Here is a 5,875-nt window from a genome sequence, read left to right as displayed (position 1 = left end):
TAAAATGGATCATGGAGTTATTTCTGAAAAACATTTCCCTAAATTGTGCATACTGGAAGAAATGAGGTACATCATTTAAACAAAGACATTTACACGTGTTTGAATTATATTCACAATATGGAGTTAATAGGTTCTTAGTGTTTTAAAGAGTATGGGACAGAAGAGTGATTGACATGTTTAGAAAAATGATATCTAGAATGATCAAAACATTACATTATTTTAAAGAACATCTGACTTCAAAATTTACATCAACTCCCTGAACTAAAAATGAATATGGAATCTACTGATTTTTCTCATTGATAAAAATAGAAAGTGATTGTGAGAGTTATTCTCTACAAATTGCTACAGCAACAGCACACACACACACACACACACACACACACACACACACACACAAAACCAGTCAGAATTTTTATCTTTGAGAGATTTTAAAAGAGATTAGTTGTTTTTTAAATAGCAAGTAGTATGATGTTCAAACATTTTAAATAATTTTGTTTTAGAAATCCTGAAATAAAAACTAAATTATATTTATTAATTATTTTCACAAATCACTTTAAATTTAAAATTAACTAGAGCAAGCAATCTTTCCAGACCATGAACAAAATCTATTTAAAAAAAGAGTACATTACTATAATCAATCACCAGGTGTTTATTTACCTGCAAAGATAAAGCATATTCTAACATTTAGCCATCTGTCCATCAAGATTATATATTGACAATCTGCTGTGTATGGAATAGTTAACCTTAAAACAAATCAATCACATAAAAGTCAAGATTTGAATACTGAATATAAGAAAATGACAGGACGTTTTAAAATTTCTGGTTAACAGTTTAATAAAGATTTCCTTTATCACTTTGCATTTCTTTTGTTGATAAACTCTTGGAAGGTACTGTTGAACTCTACTATGAAGCTTAATTAGAATGATAAATATATATTCTTGAAAGTGTTATGATAGCAACCTTATAACTAGGCTCTGTTAATGTTACCATCTGCCATGCTCATATAGTTCTATAGAAAAGTATAGTACAATAGCTTCTACATATGTTAGTAAGCCAATAACTAAAGGAGTAATACTAACTTAGTTCCCAACTATATTTTAAAAGCTACATTTTAACTTTTTTGTATCATATAATGTAATAGTCAGTGTTCTCAGTAAAAAATATAAAGAACAATCCCCTTGGATTTTTAAATTTTTATTTCAATGTAGATATAATAATAATGTTTCTCTTTGGAGATGGTTAGCAGTGCTTACTGATATTCTATGCATCTGTTAGGTGCTTTACAAATAAATGTTATATATTTGTTATCATCTCTGGTGTAAAAAGCTACTGGAAAATAATATAGAGATTTATAAAATGAGGATCACTGTAATATAACCAGTTTCATCCAAAGTTGAAAGCACTGAGTATCATGGTTTCAGGAACAGTTAAAATTCACTATTTAAGTTAGCTAAAATTAAAGAAAGAATAGCAAGAATAGTAAAAATTGAAAGGGCAAAAACAAAATGGATAAGAAAAAGAGATACAGATATTCTCCAAATTCTATATGTGCCTTATAATAACATCTATGTTTAAAACAACATGTTACATCCTTCTCCAAAGTCTATCTTAGGGAGTATCTTTGATCCCTTCAATGCATTCACCCAGGCTTCCAGATCTAATGTAGGTCCCACATCTAGTGCCTTGAGCTACTCTAGTCACACCTCTCTGTACGACATCTAAAGTCTAGGATTTTGCCAGGACCATTTTTACCTATACGCAATCCAAAAGCCTCTCCAATGCTACATCTGACATTTTTACCTACCCAAATATATCCTCACATTTCTGGCATGGAGGACTAGGAGGCACACCCTATATATCAGTCCAGTCCTCTCTGTCTACTTGATTTTATTCCAAACTGAAGCTATTTCCAATTTCTAGGCTCATCCTGTCAACACATCCTCTCATTTTCCCTAAGTTGCTCTGTTCAAATCAAACGTAGAACTGACAAAAGAAGTCTGTATGCCCATATTCTGTCACAAGAATGTCAGTGTGGAAGATGAAGCTGGTATCTTCTTTCCAAAATCGATCAGTCCTATAGATCTGGCAATGAGAATTACCTACATGAACCACAGTACACAGATTTTAAAAGAACTATAAGGATGAACAACAAAACCAATTAATTAACTGGACCCCTCAGAGTTCCCAGGGTCTAAACCACCAACCAAAGAGTATAAATGGACTGGTCCATGGCTCTAGGTACATATGTAGCAGAGGACTATCTAATCTGGAATCAGTGGCAGGGTAGACACTTGGTCTTGTGGAGGCTTGATTCCCCAGAGAAGGAGGATGCTAGAGGGCTAACACAGGATTGGGTGGTTGGGTTGGGGAACACCTTCATAGAGGCAAAGGGTGGGGGAATGGGATGGGGGGTTTGTGAAGTGGAGACTGGGAAGGGGGATTTCATTAGAAATATAAATGTATAAAATGATTAATAACAAAGGGAATATAAAAAAACAAAATTGAAATATAGAAAATGTCATCAAATCGTTCAAGGTTTTAAGACACAAAGAAACAACTGAATGACATTAAGGAAAAACAATTTAGAGAAAATAAAGGCATGAATGATGCCTCCAATCCCTGTCAAAAAAAAAGAAAGAAAAAACACAAAACCTGATAGAAATGATGAAGGCAACCCAGAACTTCAGAACAAAATTGAATATGGTAATAGAAACACTAAGAACTCAAGATGAAATGAAGATGGAATTGAAAAAAATGCCAACAACTCAACTAGAAAAATCAAAGGAAAGCCTTACAATTAGAAAGAATCAAGTAGAAAATTCTTGTCAATTATATGTGAAATGCAGTATTTAAAGGAAATTACATCACACATATTTTCTCACCTCAAAGAAACAAACTATTAATCAGTAACAAGAGAACTCTGGAAATTATATAAATGAATAAAACATATACAGTATGATCCTGAAAAAAACTTAAAAGAGAAAATAAGTTACATTGAAACAAAAAGGGGGAAATATTTTATTAAAGCTTACCAATTATTTTATCGATGTATTTATTTTTATTTTATCTGCATGAGTGTTTAGCCTGGAGATATAAATATATATATATATGTATATGTATATGTATATGTATATGTATATGTATATGTATATGTGTATATATATATATATATATATATATACATATACATATACATATATATATCGCATGTATGATGCCTGGTGTAACAGATGTTAGGAGACAGAGCTGGATCTCCTTGAAATGGAGTTAAAGGATGCTGTAAGCTACCATGTGGGTGTGTGGGTGCTAGAAACAAAGTCCATGTCCTTTAAAAAAGCATTAAGTCCTTTTAAACACCAAGCAATATCTTTAACCCTATCAATTGGCTTTCTTTAAAGAAAAACTTGTATGTATATATATAAATAATACAAGGATATATATATATATATATATACATATATATATATATATATATATGTTTCTTTGATGATGAGTAATATCTGTACTGACCTGTGGCCATAAAAATAAGTATTTAGAAAACAAATATGGAAACAACAGCTAGTGAAATTATGGAGAACGACGGACAATGTGTTTCCCAGGTCCAACTTAAATAACCATCACATAACCCATGTATTTGAAGCTCCAGAAATATTAAGGAAGAAGAAGAAAGATTTTAAGAACTAAGAGACCAAGAAGTCTACTGTCAGACTGCTTTCCAGCCATGACAAGAAAACTACTCCCATGAAATCTCAACAACATTGTTGCCTAAAGAAAATCTAAGCAATTCCAACAACAGCTGACATCCCAATGGAGATATGGAGAATCTCACAAGGTCTCACTCCTAGATGAAGAGCTACAGGCACGTAACTGCTGAGAAGAAAAGCTGGCTAGAAGAAGCTAAGGAGGAGGGCAACTCCATAGGAAGTCCAGCAGTCTCAACTAACCTGGACCCCTGAGATCACCACCAACCAGGCAACATACATGTGCTGGTCTGAGGCCCCTAACATATATACAGCAGAGGATTGCCTGGTCTGTCCTCAATGAGAGAAGATGCACCTAACCCTTGAGAGACTTGAGGCCCCAGGAAATGGGGAGGCATTGTGGGGTGTTGAGGGTGGGATTGTGGGAACATCCTCTTGGATACAGTGGAAGAGGAATGGGATGAGGAACTGCTGGATGGAAGAATAGGAGGGGGATAATGACTGGAGTGTAAAAAAAAAGGATTAAAGATTTGTTTAAAAAAAAAGAAAAAAATTAGTCTTTCCAAGGAACGAACATCCAATTACATATAGTCCATCCTAGAAACATATATGTACACATCACTATATGGTTTCAGTAGGATGTATTCATAAATTAATGGAAACCTCAGAGCACAGGAAGAGCCAATTGTGTGAGTTTAATGTTAGGCAAGACCAGTGTCCAGTGCAGAGGTTAAATTATTGGGGTGGAGCAGTTTCCTCTTATCTTTTCTGTCTTCTTCTAATCTTAAGTTGATTAATGATGACCACCTAAATCAAAGAAAGAAATCTGATTTACAAATGTGCCAATTTAAATCTTAACCTCACTCTCAAACTATCTCTTACATGCATACTCAGGGTAATGCTGGGAAAATGTCTAGGTATTGCAAGGACCAAGTCAAGTAACACATCAATTATTTATGACAATAAGTTGAAGACATTGGAACCCTTTATTCATTGCTGATAGGAATATAAAGTAATTCAATGACTATTGCACTTGGTATAGGAGTTCCTCAAAATGAATTTTGCTTGGTGTTTTGTTTGTTTAAGACTGTGTCTCTGTGCATTGTAACTTTAATTTCTTTTGAATCTTATTTTTAACGATGGTTCTTAAATGCTTTAACTTCCCATTTAGCCCACTACCTAATAAAGGTAGTGGAAAAGAAAGGGTAAGGGGAAAGTGAGCCTGTTTAGAAAGGTTCTTTGGAGCAACTCATCTGTATTGTCTGGAAATCAGCAGTTCATTTCACAAGAGTCAGCAGCTGCAGCTTGATCCACTCACAAATTCTTTATGGATACACCAGCAATCCAGTTAGGTAGAGTAAAGACAGCAAACAGGAATCAGCAATGATGGCATGACCTAGTAAAGACAGCCAGGCCTCAGCCTAGGCACAAGTCAGCAGGAGAGACTAGCAGGAAGTCCAGGAGAAGTTCTCAGTTATGCCTCTCTCAGCAATGGTAAGATCAGTGAAGACAGGAAACCCACAAGCATTGCACAGCTAGCTCTACCACCAAGCCAACCTTAGCCTCTATTACTGTCCATCAAGCTCTAATTAAACTCCCTCCAAATATCACTTGTCCTTCATAGGTCTTACTTCACCAATATCTCTTGCGTCAGCATGTGTCTTGCTCAACTGACATCACACCACCAATTATCCAGAGTCTGAGGAAGAAGCAAAAACCTACAGCATACCACCAGAAAATGTTTGATGTGTTTCTCTCTATGGATTCCCAACAAATGAAGCTCAACTACACAATGTTAGGTGGACCAATACATGTCATTAACAAATAATCTCTCATTAAGTGTCCTTTCATGTGCTTGCTTTAGCAGAACAACTTTTCTCCTGTGTTTGCTATAGTGAAACATTTCTTCATGAGTCTCTTTTAGCCTTTAACCTGTATCCAGTTCAGGGAAACACTCCTTCACGTATTTTCCCCAGCAAAATATCATACAACACAATTGATTCTCCAAAGAACCTCTAAGTTCCACTTCAGTACATAGCCCTGTTTATCCTGGAACTCACTATATAGACAAGGCTCACCTCAAACTCACAGAGACCCATCTACCTCTGCCTCTCAAGTGCTGGTATTAACGGAATGCACCAGACTACCAGGCTAAAAATGTTCAAAAATACTAT

This window comes from Grammomys surdaster, unplaced genomic scaffold, assembly GCF_004785775.1.
Source record: "Grammomys surdaster isolate TR1022 unplaced genomic scaffold, NIH_TR_1.0 369, whole genome shotgun sequence".
In the NCBI taxonomy this organism is placed as follows: Eukaryota; Metazoa; Chordata; class Mammalia; order Rodentia; family Muridae; genus Grammomys; species Grammomys surdaster.
Note: the sequence above shows the minus strand (reverse complement) of the source record.